The sequence below is a fragment of the Lemur catta genome, chromosome 14 (assembly GCF_020740605.2).
Source record: "Lemur catta isolate mLemCat1 chromosome 14, mLemCat1.pri, whole genome shotgun sequence".
Taxonomy (NCBI): Eukaryota; Metazoa; Chordata; class Mammalia; order Primates; family Lemuridae; genus Lemur; species Lemur catta.
In genome coordinates, this window is record NC_059141.1 from 67,819,648 (window position 1) to 67,835,185 (window position 15,538).

Sequence of the window (15,538 nt, forward strand, 5' to 3'; positions counted from 1 at the left end):
GGTAGAAGAACCCTGAAAAACACATAAGCGGCTCCCCCTACTGACAGAGCAAGCAAGCATAGAAGTGAACACATCCAGGCTGTTAGGCAGCAGCAGCAAACTGCCTTGCTCCTACAGCATCTACTGGAAGAGAGTATGCACACGGCATGTTACTTTCCAAACGAAAACTGAAAGGTGGGAAGCAACCATTGATCCAGATGGGAAGAGCTCAGTGAAAGAACTCTGGAAGTATGAAGAATCAAAAGGAAAACACACCCCCAAAAAGGAACACCAGCTCTCTAGCAATGGACATTAACCAAATTCAGAACACTAAAATGACAGAAGAAGAATTTCAAACATGGATCGTAAGAAAACTCAATCATATGCAAGAAAAAATGGATAACCAACACAAAGAAACCACAAAAAAAACTCTAGCACTTGGAAGAAAAATTCACTAAAGAAATGGAAATATTAAAGAAAAATCAAACTGGACTCCTGGAAATGAAGAATTTATTCAGGGAATTACAAAACACAGTTTAAAGCCTCAAGAGCAGGGTAGATCACACAGAAGAAAGAATCTCAGAGACTGAAGATAACATCTTTCAATTAAATAAGTCAGTCACAGAGATAGAGCAAAGAAACAAGAGAAAAGACCAAAGTCTGCAAGAAATGTGGGATTATGTGAAGAAGCCTAACGTGAGAGTTATGGGAATTCCTGAGGGTGAAGAAGATAATACACAAGGGTTAGATAAGCTATTTGAAGATATAATTGAGGAAAATTTTCCAGGCCTTACTAAAAATCTAGATATACAGGTACAAGAAGCCCAAAGGACCCCTGGGAGAGTCATTAAAAATAGGAAGACACCACATCATGCAGTAATCAGAATGACCAAAATATCCATTAAAGAAACCCCTCTTTGAGCTGTAAGGTGAAAGAAACAAGTGACATACAAAGGAAAGCCCATCTGAATAATGCCAGATTTCTCAACTGAAACCTTACAAGCAAGAAGAGACTGGGGCCCCATCCTCACTCTTCTGAAACAGAATAATACCCAGCCTACAATCTTGTACCCAGCAAAACTAACTTTTATATACAAAGGAGAAATTAAGACATTCTCAGATAAACGAAGACTGAGGGAACTCACCAAGACAAGACCAGCCCTCCAAGAAGTGCTCAAAACAGAGTAGCACACAGACCAGCACAAGAAACACTCACCAATGTAAAACTACTCAAAAGCTAAAGATCAAAGGCCAGATACCACAATGGCTCAAGAGAGAAACATAGCAATAAAGTTCCATACAACAGGATGAACAGAAATCTGCCCCACCTATCAGTTCTCTCAATAAATGTGAATGGCTTGAACTCCCCACTCAAGAGACATAGGCTGGCCCAATGGATAAAAAAATACAAGCCAAGCATCTGCTGTCTCCAGGAAATTCATCCAACCTGCAAGGATGCATTTAGACTGAAAATAAAGGGGTGGAAATCAATATTTCAAGCAAACAGAAGCCAAAAGAAGGCTGGTGTGGCAGTTTTAATTTCAGATAACTTAGTTTTTAAATCAATAAAAGTAATGAAACACAAAGATGGTCACTATATAATGGTGAAGGGTAGAGTTCAACAATAAGATATAACTATACTTAATATGTATGCACCCAACTTAAGTGCACCCAGATTCATAAAGCAAACCCTACTTGATCAAAACCAAATGATAAACAGCAACACCATAATAGCCAGAGACTTCAACACTCCTCTGACAGCATAGGACAGATCCTCCAAACAGAAAATAAACAAAGAAATAATGGACTTAAACAGAACACTAGAACAAATGGGCCTCACTGACATTTACAGGACATTCTATCCAAAATCCACTGAATATACGTTCTTCTAATCAGCTCATGGGACATTCTCTAAGATTGACCATATCCTAGGACACAAAGCGTGTCTTAAAAAATTTTTAAAAATAGAAATTATGCCATGCATCTTCTCAGATCACACCAGAATAAAAGTAGAAATCAACCCTAACAGAAATTCTCATTTCCACTCAAAGTCATGGAAGCTAAACAACCTTCTCCTGAACGATTATTTTATAAACGAAGAAATCAAGATGGAAATCAAAAGATTCTTTGAACTAAGTGAAAAAGGAGGCACAAGTTATCAAAATCTGTGAGACACAGCTAAAGCTGTCCTGAGAGGAAAATTTATTTCCATAAATGCTTATATCCAAAAGACAGAAAATTTACAAATAGGCAACCTAATGAATAGACTCAAAGAGCTGGAGAAAGAAGAACAGACCAACCCCAAACCCAGCAGAAGGACTGAAATTAATAAGATTAAATCAGACCTAAATGAAATGGACAACAGGAAAACTGTACGGGAGATTAATAAAACAAAAAGTTGGCTCTTTGAAAAGATAAACAAAATTGTCATGCCTTTGGCTAGACTAACTAAGAGCAGAAAAGAAAAATTTCTAATAAGCTCCATCAGGAACATGAAAGGAGAAATCGCAACTGATGCCATGGAGATACAAGATATCATCTATCAATACTACAAAAATCTTTATGCACACAAACTGAAAAATGTGGAGGAAATGGACAAATTTTTAGAAACACACAGCCTCCCTAGGCTCAACCAGGAAGAAATAGAATTCCTGAACAGACCAATATCAAGTACTGAAATTGAAACAGCAATAAAAAACCTTCCCAAAAAGAAAAGCCCCAGACAAGATGGTTTCACACCCAAATTTCACCACACCTACAAAGAAGAACTGGTGCCTGTCCTGCAGAAATTATTCCACAACATTGAGAAGGATGGAATCCTCCCCAACACATTTTGTGAAGCCAACGTAACTCTGATACCCAAACCAGGAAAGGACGCAACAAAAAAAGAAAACTACAGACCAATATCCCTTATGAATATAGATGCAAAAATTCTCAAGAAAATCCTAGCAAATCGAATCCAAGTGCTTATCATGAAAATAATCCATCATGACCAAGTGGGCTTCATCCCAGAGATGCAGGGATAGTTCAATATATGCAAATCTATAAATGTAATTCACCACATAAATAGAAGCAAAAACAAAGACCATATGATCCTCTCAATAGATGCAGAAAAAGCATTTGACAATATTCAACACCCTTTTATGATAAGAACGCTTAACAAAATAGACATAGATGGGGCCTACCTAAAAATGATACAAGCCATATATGACAAACCCACAGCCAACATCATACTGAATGGGGAAAAATTGAAAGCGTTCCCACTTAGAACTGTAACCAGACAAGGTTGCCCACTGTCCCCACTGCTATTCAACATAGTGCTGGAAGTCCTTGCGAGAGCTATCAGGCAAGAGAGCAGAATCAAGGGTGTCCAAATGGGGACAGAAGAGATCAAACCCTCACTCTTTGCTGATGATATGATATTATATCTAGAAAACCCCAAGGATTCAACCAAGAGATTCCTTGAATTGATAAATGAATTCAGTAAATCCTCAGGATACAAAATCAATACACACAAATCAGAGGCATTCATATATGCCAATAACAGTCAAACTGAGAACCAAATCAAAGACTCAATACGCTTCACAACAGCAACAAAGAAAATAAGGTACTTAGGGATATATTTGACTAAGGCAGTAAAAGCATTTCTGTGTCCCTGGACCCCCAGACAGGGCCTAGCCCTGAGCGCACTCCATCAGCGCGTGTGCCTGGCGGACAGTGGCACAGTCCCGCGGGGGTAATGGGCCACAGACTGGGATTCTGGCCCCTGTGGCCAATCAGAAAGCTGCAGGGACTGAAGGGCGCATGTCTCCAAGACTGCAGAGGTCCTGCTGGGATCCCATGGAGCCTGCAGTGGGGGACGGGAGCAGGGCACTCCCTGCAGTAGTCCCCACTGAACTGCTTCCTGGTGTTGCAGGAGCTCTCAGACCAGCTGGAGGCTGAGGCCCTTCGCCTGGAGGAGGAAATGGGCCATGCCAAGGGGGGGTGAGTCATGGATGAAGCCGCAGGAGATCCGGAACTGGATGCCCTTGTCCAGGTTTCTGTGGGCAGGGGAGAAGCACCAGAGTGAGCCAGGGCCGCCATGACTTCTTTCCTCTGTGTCTTCCAGCCCAGGAAACCCATAAAGGTGCCCAGAGGTCCCTGGAAACCAAATTCCCAGGAAATGCCAGGATCCCTCCCAGATGGGGGTGTTCCCTATTGGAAGCATCTCTCACTAGAGCCTCCTGAACTTCCTCACACAGGGGATGGTGCAGGCCGGAAACGGGCAAGGGGCCATCTGGTACGAGCAAGGTGTATCCCAGAGCAGGTGGAGGAGAGGGGCTCTCCTCTGTCCCTGCCTCCGGGGTCTTACCCCAAGCCTGTCAAGGATGCCCTGCCCCTGCCTGTACCCTGTTGTCAACACCCAGATCCCCACCCTGGAATCCCCCACCCTGGAGAGAGGGAAAGGGAAACAGAGGTGAGATCTCCCACCACGCTCCCTTTCCCAGGCATGAGTCTCTGCCCGCGGACGGGGTGCCCTGTCTTAAGGGCACCGAACCCCAGTGTGCTCTGCAAATCCATGCTGCTCCTTCAGCTGTTTCTTACTGGCCTGGGGGAGAGAAGTACAGAAACAGAGGGTAGCATTTAGAGCCTCTTATAGCACTTTGACATTTCTGGGACAACCAGGCCTGTGATTGTTTTCCTAGCAACTCATTTTTATTGTATTTTACAAAAGTATCAGCCCATAGCATACGGGGCGGGGGGGGGGTGAAAAACTAAACTGGTCCTTAACTGGTCCTTTCTGGAGGGAGGCGAGCACCTGCGTGAGTTCCGTGTGCACACGGCAGAGACGCTGGCTGGGGCGCGGGGCTGTGCTCGCCTGGACGGCAGCCTGTCACAGAAGGAAGAGCAACAGATCTGGCTTCGCCAAGGTCTGCCGGGGACTAGCTGCGTGTCAGGCAACTCGCCTTACTCAAGTGAGCCTGTTTCCTCTTCTGGGAAACAGCATAATACGCACCCCCAGATACTGCTGGGAAGATTGCAGGTGCTGTAAGTCAGGTGAGCTATAAACAGTAGCTACTCCCCCTGGAATGCGAGCTTCTTGAGCCCAGGGACGTGTCCCACTCATCTTTGTGGTCGCAGTGCCTGGGCTCAGTGAAGAACAGTTGAACGGGTAAATGGACGCAGGTGGGGCGGGAGCCACGCTGCACTGGAAGGGGCGGCGCAGGTGCAGCTGCGCCCCTGCTGGATGCTGCTTGGCCCGGCTGTGCACGTTCTGGTCACCGGCTGGTCTGGTTGGGGTCTCAGAGCTGTGGCAATCCGTCCTCTCTCCCTCCATTCACCTGTTCTTCTGTCTGGCAACTCTGCCTGCTTCACTCTCTCCCTTCTGCTCTCCTCCTCGCACCCCTGCCCTCCTCTTGCCCTCTCCCTGTGTTCCCTACACCACCCAGGCCCCGTGAGACATTGCTGTTTCCCCAACTCCATACTCTGCCCTGCTGATTTCTGCTCGATCCTTGCACTGCCTATACTGTTAGTTACTTCATAGTGTCTTTTCTTTTAAATTCTCTCAGTTTTCAAGCCCTGGCTTTGTCTTAAACAGCAACAGTTGTGAAAGCATGTGTTTGATGTGTTATTTTTCCCCTTAATCCTTCTTCAAATAAACTCATAAGGATTAAAAATAAAACGCGTACTTCCCAAGCACTATCTTGGGGATCAGGCCTGGCACACATACCACCTGGGAGGTCCCTGGGGGGTGTGGTAAATTACCCACAGCCTGCTAGGAGGGAGGAGGGGCCCCGTACATGCAAGCCCCTCTCCAGGGCCCTGCCCAGGACTCTGGCACTCGGGGCCAGTGCTCACTTACTTGTGGAAGAGGCTGAGGCGCATGTGGTAGGGCCGGTGGGAGCCTGGGCAACTTGCAGCTGGCTGGCAGCTTCATCCGTGGCCCCCTGTGGCCGCCAGCAGGGCCTGGTGGAGCTGCTGAGCCCTGCTCTCCTGCAGGGAGCATGGAGTCTGGAGGCTCCAGGCGCGGATGGCATGGGCAATTCACTTGGCCAGGAACACACCTGCCAGGGAAGGCATCCTCTGGCTCGAAGTGGGGCGGCACAGAGAGGGAGTGCGCCAGGGTGGCACCGAGACACACCGGGACCTCCCCTCGGAAGGCAGCTCTCCAGGAGGGGGTCTTCCCCAAGTCCTTGCTGAGCTGGCAGAAAGCAGTTTGGATGGTACAAGCTGCGCACACCAGGACACCAGGTGGGGCCGGTGCTTGTGTTCCAGCATTTCAATCTGCAGCAAGGCGGACAGAGAGGAGGAAGGGCTCAGCTGGAAAAGGGGAGTTGCTGCCGAGGGTCTCGCTTTGATGCTGTCCTCACTGCTCTTGTTGGGGATTTTCTCACATTCCTCAAACATTGTGGAGAGAGAGCTCTGCTTTGGGGACACTAGGACCTCTGTGTGACACCCCCCGAGTCTTGGATCAGACTGCACATCCATGTGCCACCCTGACTTCCCATGTGGAGACCCGGGAAAGAGCCCAGGGCCCTGGTTCCCTCCCCAGCTCCAAGCACGACAGGCCGCAGCACCAAGGCACAGGCTGCACAGCCAGGGCGCGCCCTGTGGCCCGGCACTGCGCCCTCCCTCCCCGGTACCTCTCAGCGGGTGAGTGGCACTGCGAGTGCACGGGACGGTGATGAATTTCATCTCGTCAGTCCCACGGATCTTCTCGCCCGCGGCATACAGATCCTGGCACTGAGACCCCACAGCAAGGCAGGAGAGTAAGGAGGTGAGGGACAGAGCCCAGAGTCCCAGAGCTGGGGCCACATCAGCCCAGTCCGCTCCGCCAGGCCAGCACTCTCCTCTGCTCGGCTGCCTCCTCTTCCCCCAAGAGCTCTGGCTTAAAATCTCTTCACCATGTGGGCCACAGGCTGCTCTAGGGACTGCCCCTCCCCGGCTGCCCTCTGTCCAGGCAGCACTGGTCACCACGTGCCCTGCCAGTAGGCTGACCTACAGAGGCCTGGACACACGGGCCCCGCCCTGAGCCCCGGCGTCCCCAGGTGTGGGCTGTTCCTGCCAGGACGGAGCTTCAGCACCCCCACCCCAAGTCACACTCCTTCCCCCCAAGTCTCCCCAGCACCCTCACTTTCATCCTCAGACACAGAGGGCAAAGGCCTGCAGGGACCTGAGCTGGTGGGTCCCAGCCTAGTGTCAATAAAGCCCCGTGGACAGAGGGGCTGCAGTCTGATTGCAGGGGGAGGCCATGTGGCCAGCAGGGCGCAGCCTCACCTGTGCATCTTGGAGAGCCTGTCCTGGTCCACAAAGCCGCTCACGTCATCCCTGCTGCCCTGGGAACAGGGGAGGTGGCTCTGTAAGGCAGGCTGGCCGACCCGAGCAGCCGGGCTGAGGGGAGGGCCGGGCTTGGAGGGCAGGCAGGGCTCTGAGCTTTTTGGCTGAGGGACTTTCAGCAAGCCAGTTATCCTCGCTGAGCCTCGGTTTTCTCATCTATACAATGGGGTAGTGAGGGCCGCCTCACAGGGAATGGGGCATTCAGTGAGCTAAGGGAAGCACGGGGCCTGGCATGGGGCCTGCGTCAGGGACCCGCTCTCTTCCCACTTTCAGGGTACCCGTGTGTGGCTGAGTCAGTCACCCTCTCCCGTTGGGACCCTCCGACCGCACTGACACACTCCCAGTGAGCCCAGGCCACTGGGGCTGTCCCATGCCCCTGCCCGACCCCAGCCGCTCTGTTCGAGGGCTGCTCCCTGGGGTGGGGCCATGGGGGGGCCCAGGAGCCTGGCTGTGCTGCCTGCACGAGGCACACCAGGGTCCTCTCCAGGGCCGCTGGCGTCTGCTTGGGTGTCCTCCTCCAGGCTGGACCCGCAGTCCGCAGGGAAACGGGACCATGAGGTGCGGGCAGAGACCCGGGCCCTTCCCAGGGCTGGTTTCCTCCTTCCAGCCCTGTTTCCCACACTCTCCTAACTAAAGCCTTCTAGGAAGGACGAGTCCTGGGCACGGGCGTGGATGCAATCCCAGGTGTCCAAATGGCAGCTGTCTGTCACCTGGGAGGTTGTTCAGAACTAAAAGCCATGTGGATGCCCAACCAAGCTCGAAGCACAAAGATGGGCCAGGCCGGAGAGCCCGGCCGGGGCTGCCGATGGAGCTCCCCTGCGTCTCGGGTTCGGCAGAGCCAAAGCCTTCAGGAGCCCACCAGGCACATGGTATGGGGGACACGCTGGCCTCCGCTAGCCTGTGGTCCACACCCCACTGCAACAGGGCCTGGCGGATGGCTCTTCGCAGTCCCCTGCGCCAGCCTGTGCCCAGCCAGGAAGGGGCCAGCCCTATCCACCGCTGACACAGCCTGTGGTCCACAGCACTGCCACGGCCCTCAAGGGCAGAGAGTTTAGCTGGGCACAGGCCTCTCTGCCCAGCAGCTGTGAGCCACAGATGGGGTCTGAGTCACGCCCAACCTCACTGTCAGGCACAGGTCTCAGCACGCAGTGGGCGCTCAGCACCATGGACCCCAAACGGTCCTGTCTGATGTGGCCCAGATCAGCGCATGACTCTTGTTCCCTGCCAGGCTGCCAGGGCTCATGGCCACCCCCAAGGGGAGCTTTCCCTTGGGCCCTGTGCCCCACCTTGGCAGCCCCCTTCCCCTCCTCCTACGCCTTCATTATCTCCCGCAGCTGCTCTTGGTCTGAGGGGCCAGGATCTCAATGACGGCGCCTCTTTGGTCCCTGAGCCCTGTGGACAGGAACCTCTGCGTGCCGGAGCGCCTTGCCGCGGCCCTGTGCTGTCCACAGCCTCTTTCCTCAAGAGGCCTGAGCCTCAGGGAGGACGGTCCCTGCTCTGCCCTACTCTGATGGGGGCCTCGGCTGGAGGACGTTACAGGGGAAATCACAGGGTGGTCTTCGGCGATGGGCGCTGCGGGCCAGTGCCGTGGCGCAGGAGCTCCGTGCCTGCTCCCCCTCCGCAGCTGGGTGGCCTTGGGCAGGTCGCTCCGCCTCCCGGAGCCTAAGCAGCCTCAGCCGGGATGGGGATAAGAAGCCGCCCCCACCCTGAGGGAGCCTGGGAGATCGTGACTGGAGATCACGCATGTCCACACGGGACGTGTCCTTTCCACGGACGTGATTGCTGGTACTAGGTCCCCATTCCCCTGAATCTGCAGAAGCAGAAGGAGTGGCAGGAAGTAAAGGGGAGCCCGAGGGGCCGCACAGGACTGCAGGGCTGGGTCCCGACTCCGCTGCAGACCTGGGCTGGTGAGGTTCTGGGAAATCAGGGTTTTGGCTGCGTCACGGCCATTGGAGGTGTCAGTCGGGGGCCAGTACGTCCTGGTGTTGGGTGGCAGTCTCAGCAGCAGGCAGGGCCCAGGAGGCTGTGCCAGATGTCACTCAGGGGAGCCCAGGGCTGCCAGTGTCTGGCCCCCGACCCCCAAGCCACTGGGAGCGTTTCTGCCCTGCCCCCACCCCACTGGCCTAGTTACCTTCATGGCATCATGCAGCTCCTTGGCCTCGTATCTGTGTGGCGGGTACCTGAGGACCACAACGAGCCTCTCAGACTTGCCACTCTGCTCTGGCTTCAAGGTCTCGGTGAGATCCTGATGCAGGAGAAAGGAAAGGTGGGGACCGGTCGTAAGCCAGGCACGGCTGAGTGTGGGCAGCAGGGCAGCGGCCGGGCCCAGGACTCGGGCTGGATCCTGAGTGGGCCCTGCCACGTGCTCGCTCTTTCCTCCCTCTGAGCATCAACACCCTCCCCTGTCAAACAGCGACAAGGGCTCCCCTGCTTCTACCGCTGCTCCGGGGCTGATGGAGAGACGTGTGTGACTCAGCTCAGCACTCGACACAGTGCCGGGCACGCCATCAGCCCCCAGTAAAATAGAATTGCCACTGCTCACCAGACTGCAAGCTCTGAGGTGGCATCGCCATTACGTGCCTGTCACTGGCCCACAGGCACTCAGTGAGTGAATGCAAGGATGAATGAAAGAACCCATCTCACATGGGTCTCCTTCTGAGGGCACATGGCCTCCAAGGAGCCACAGCCCAGCTGGTCTGCACAGAGCAGCAGCAAGGTCAAGGGCTTTGCCAGGCCCGGGTTAAATCCCAACCTTGCTGCTACAGGCTCTGGGATCTCGGGCAACTTTCAACCTCTCTGAACATCAGTGTTCCCAAGCTGTGAGGACTGAGAGAGAAACTAAAATGCAGGTGGCTTTCTCCAGGGGATATTTGGGCTTCATCACTGACCTTCCTTCGTTAAATCTCCAAACTAACGATCTGAGCCAGCGGAGGCTTCCAGGTAACGGTGGCTGTGCGCACGTTCACTCCTGTGCTCGCTGAGTCCCCACATGTCAGGCTCTGTCCTAGGGCTGGGGCAGTTGGGAGGAGAAACAAAGGGCCTGCTTGCTCTTTGGCCTTAGACTTCCCCTCTGGGTGGCAGAAGGGACGGGGCAAGGGCACAAGCAGTGCCAACGTGAGAGTGCCCAAGCCACAGCACAGGACGGAGCCGGCCGGCAGTCTGGGCTGGGGAAAGAGAAAGGAGGACAAGGCTCAGGGAGCAGGACAAGCAAAGCCTGGGGCAGGAAGCAGCTCCCACTGGGGCCCCTGGGGCAGCATGAGGGAGCTCAGGGAGGGAGGGGAAGAGGCCGGAAAGCAAGGTGGGGCCAGGCCAAGGGGCTGATGCCAGGCCAGGGCTCTGGGCAGCTATCAACAGGGCTGCCAGGTGAAACGCAGGGCGGCCAATTAGACTGGAATTTCTGATAAATAAAAGAGAATAGTTTTGGTGTAAGCAGGTCCCAGATGCCCGTGTTTCCAGTGGGCTGGCTCAGAGAAAGGCCTGCTCCAGGTGCAGCTGCATCCCAGGCTGTTTCCAGCCCTCCCCCCACCCAGGCAAACTGAGCCTTGAAGGACTTGGCCATCTGCTGCCTCTGCATGTTGCTTCTCCTGGTGAGCACATCGGTGATGGCCTGCTCATTGGTCCCTGCAGGGGTACACAGTGTGACCACCCCCTACCCCCAGGGCACTGGTCTGGGCTGGGGAGGGGGAGCCAGCTACTTGGTGGCTGAGCAGCGGGGACACGCCACCTGGATAGCTCCAAATGCCCAGATCGTTTTCACGGTGTAAACAACACACGTAGGAAATCCGCCTCCCCATTTCCCACACCACCCGCACCCACACTGTGCTGGGGTGTGGCCCAGGTCCACCCTCACAGTCACAGCATCGGAGGACCAGCTGGCTCTGGGCATCGCCCCTGGGCCTTTGGCGCTTGGCCAAGCGAGGTCTCCTGCCCTCCTTGGTGCTGGTCGCAGTAGGGGCAGTCGGCACTAAGCCCAGACCTCTAGGTCTGAGGCCTGGCCCAGCTACGCCTGTCCCTGAGCCTCCGTTTTCTCATTTGGAAGTGGAGACAGTGGCACAGATTTCACTGAAAGCAGAGGCTTGTCTAGGAATGGTGGTTCCCATTAATGCCCAGTTCATGGGGCAGAGCCCACCTGGGGTGAGATCAGGCCTGGGCCAGCCCTCGCCACTCCCAGGAATGCCGAGGGCGGCCCAGGGCGGATGCTGGAGACAGAAGGAAGCGGCTCTGTGGCCAGCGCATGGGGCAAGGGGACCCTGGGTTAGCCCCACAGCCCTGCCCACCCCCGAGCCAGGCGCTGTTCCAGCACCGTCCCACCCAGAATTCACAGACACACACGAGCCCAGAGTTCACGGGGCCATTTTATACGTGAGAGGCCCAGACTGACGGTGAAGTCGCTTGCACAGGGACACACAGCAGATGGCCTCCCCCTTCCCCGCTACTCAGGGATCCACAGCTGCCCTCCCCCCTCCAGTCTTGGGGGGGCAGGTGTCGACCACTACTGGGGAACCTGGGGCCTGTGTGATTTTCTGGGTATTGGAGTCAGTCTCAGAGTATCCTGGGGACACCCCAACTCCCTGGCTGTCCCCAGCACCCACTTTCCAGGGCTGTGAGTGGAGGGGTCTTGAGCAGAGAGGTGAAGCCCCAGAGAGGCCCAGCCTGGTGAGGCCGCAGACGCCACTCACCGATCCCCTTCGTGGCTTTGTAGAGGGTCTCTGCGTCAGGGTCTGGGTTGAAGTGGGAGCTGCCCTTCACCGTGACGCCCTCCTGTTCAACCTGCAAGAGAGCCAGGCCTGCTCAAAGCAGGAAGGGGCCGGGAGGGCAGCGCAGGCTCCCTGCCCATCCTGTGGCCCGCCCGGCGGGGTGAGTGCCTTCCCCGGGCTGTGGGAGCAGCTGGGCCCTTGCAGGCCAGTGCAGAGCCTTCCAGCCCCTTGGCCAACAGGCCAGAGCAGCCGGAGCCACAGCCTGTGGGGAGAAGCCGCACAAACTCCTGTCCCTGCCTGCCCACCTGAAGGCAGGTGCAGCATCACGCACAGGCAGCAGGAAGGGACAGACCCACCCAAAGCTAAGAGACAAAAGAGCACCTGAGTAACGACTTCCTGGAGCTGAACGCGCTGCCCTGAGAGCCGGCAGGCAAGGTGGGAGGCCGGCGTGGTTCTCTGCCTCTCAGGAATGCTTTGAGCTCAGTCTGCCCTCCTCCTGGGGCGTGGGGGCTTACAGGACCTTGGGGGGATGGGGGGCCCAGCTGAGCATCCTGACAGCTCAGGGTGTTTGCGAGTCCATGGGCTCATGGGGCTCAGATGCTCTGCAGATTGTGACATAAACCAGATGACCAGAGTACCTGGGCCCTTGACTTCCAAGCTTGCAATTCAAGGCTTGCCTGAGGAATCTTCAAACTTGTGCCCTGTGCAATGTCTCAGATGCTTAAGATCGGTGACCCCTTGTAAGTACACTTTGGAGGAGGGATGGTAAAGAGTGGATGCAGATTGGACACGGTCATTGAAGTAGAGAAAGACTCAGAGATCCTCAAATGGAAAGGAGTTTATCGTCCCATGGAGTCTGGTCTTCCACACACCTGTTCACCTATCCACTCTGTCACCTCATGAACCATCTACTTTTCCACCGACCTGCTCACCCATCCACCCACCCACTGGTCCATCTGTCCATCCACCCAGCCACCCAGCCAAGCCCCAGGTTACATCCTGACAATACAGAACAGATTCCCATCTATGGTATGTCTGTAAGGATCTTTCCTTTGAGTAATAGCTAAATACCTTTTGTACCCTGTACCCTTCAAATGTCTGGTGACACGTCTTCCTGACTCACTTCTTAGCACCATGTTTCACAGCAGAAATAGTTAGAAGTAGTTCTTATGGAAATTCCATCCAAAGAGAACCCGTGTGCTCCCAGATGCTGCCCAAATGTGAGCAGACTCATGGTACCCCTCGCCTGTGGAGTCATGCACTGCAGCTCCTCCTGTTAGTGGTTTGGTACCTCGTTTGTGCCAGGTGCTTTGCGAGCAATGCTTGTCCCCGGGACGTCTCCAGCAGCTGTGCTAGGTGAGTACTGACGCCCGTTTTACAAGCAAGGGCGCAGGGCTCGGTGAGCTGCCCAGGTCACCCAGCTGGCACGGGGTAGTGCCGGCCCCTCCCCCACGCCTGGCTCAGAGCTGAGCTCTGTTGACCGTCCCCACGCTACCGATGACTGAACCTTTCCCAGGGAATGAGTGTTCCTGGAACGTTTCACGGACGGAAGCCCTACCCACAGGGACGCAGGTCATCTGGGAATGTGGGGGCATCCCAGCTCTCAGTGCCTGGCTCTGGGGACCCCCCAGAGGGGCTTCCCTCTGCAACCAAGTGGCCATGGGGGGCTTTGGTGCAGCAGCCACTGGCCAGGCCGTGTGGCCGAGTCACCGAGGTGACACTGTGTGTAAGCAGCTCCCTGGGTGGTTCTGATCTCCCCACATCAAGAAGCCTCGGGCCCACTTCCCACTCTAAGTCTTAGGAAAAAGTGGGGGGCAATGTTCTTGGAATCAGAGCCCTGGATGTCAGCCTGGAGTGGGAAGGAAGCCCCAGAGGTTTCTATCTGTTGGAGGAGCCTCAGGTTCCAGCTGGGTCTTGCCCAGGGCTGGGCCCATCCAGACAGGCACATTTTCACTGAAAAGGTGACCCGGACAGCCCGTGACTACATCTCGAACACATTCTGTGTTGGAGGGCATGGGAGGGCTGATGGCACAGGGGAGCCGCCACTCCTTTGCCTTCCCTGTCACGGGGCTGCCAGAGAAGCTGGGAGACAGAGTTTGTCTGTACAAGAGAGGCGTGGAGGCGGGTGTGTGTGCCTGAAGATGGAGGGTGTGGCTCTTCCATCCCCCCAGTCCTGTTCCTGGCCTGGCTTTGTGCCCAGGGGACGTTTGGCCTTCCCTGGCAGCTCAGCAGTCGCAGGTGAGGTCTACCTGTGCCCTTGCTGCCCCGAGCCAGCTCCAGCGTGGGTGGTAGCTGGCCCAGGCCACAGTGCGGGCTCGGGAGCCAGGCTGCTCAGATTCTAAGCCAGCCCCTGACGCTTACTAGTGTGGCAACCTTGGGCAGCTGCATAGCCTGCTTGTGCCTCAGTTTCCTCATCTGCAGAACAGGATACCGGTATCTACGTCACAGGCTTGTGGTGAGGCTCAAGGGAGACACTGAATGTGACGTGCTCAGAGGCGTGTCTGGCCCACGATGGGGGTCAGTGAATGCTGTCGTGATCCTGCCAGTTTGGCCAGGTCCCCACAAGGAGGCCCCTTCGCCCCTGCTCCACCGGTGCAAGGCCCAGTATCAGACTGCCTTGGCCAGTGCCCAGCTGTGGAAACTGCCCAGCACTGGGCTCTCCTTGCAGGCCCCAGCCGGCCAGGTCCTCCTGCTCACTCTCCTCCCTCCCCAGTCTTGGCAAGTGAGTGGCTGTGACTCCTGGAGGCCCGCAACCCTCCCATGCCCTGAGGGATGGGCATGGATGGCTCCCAACATCAGCATATTCAATCAGGTTACTCCAGAGCTCAAAGCCCTTTAATGGCTCCCCATTGCTCTTAAGGTAAAGCCCCAACTCCTTAGCCTGCCATGCAAGCCCCTTTAGGACTCAGCCCTGCCTGCTTCCCCAGGACCGTGTCTTGCCCACCCAGGATCCTCAAGTTGTGCGGAGCCACTTCCCTCCAGAGCAGCTCCCCACCCCCTGTGCCTTTGCGCACACTGTTCCCCTGCAAGGAGCAGTCTGCCTGATGCTCCCCAAACGCACGTGCGCACTCGCGCAGCACACACAGCTCCACCTGACACGCCCTCCTTCAAGTGGCGGGACTCCTGTGGGGGCCCTTCCTCTGGACTCCTCCTGCCCCTCGACCTCCCCTGCTGCAGTTCAAGCTTTCTGCATCTGCCTGTCTCCCCAGCTCAGGTTCCGTCCCTGCGGTGAGCGTGTCTAGGCCTGGGACAGCCGAGGTCTGCCTTTATGCTCTCTCGGGCCTCCTGAGTGACCAACACCCAACGGCGTGCTGGAACCTGCCTCCCCACCAGCTCCCACTTACCCAACCTTTCCGCCAGGCCGTCTCCTTCACCCTGAGGCCACCTTTCGCAGGGAGACGGAGAGACACCTCTTAATCATGCCGAGACCTCTGTCCTCTTGAACCTTCCACTCAGCGCAAAGACGCAGGTATGAGTTCCACGTACTGGAGGAGACACAGAGGCTCAGGCGGTTAGGTGATCTGCCCTAATCACACTTCTGGTGA

At 55.4% G+C, this 15,538-nt stretch overlaps 1 pseudogene; it reads right to left on the reverse strand.

The window, feature by feature from the left end:
• Positions 1-6,003: 6,003 nt before the first annotated feature.
• On the reverse strand, positions 6,004-13,129 carry LOC123649760 (annotated as a pseudogene).
• Positions 13,130-15,538: the final 2,409 nt, after the last annotated feature.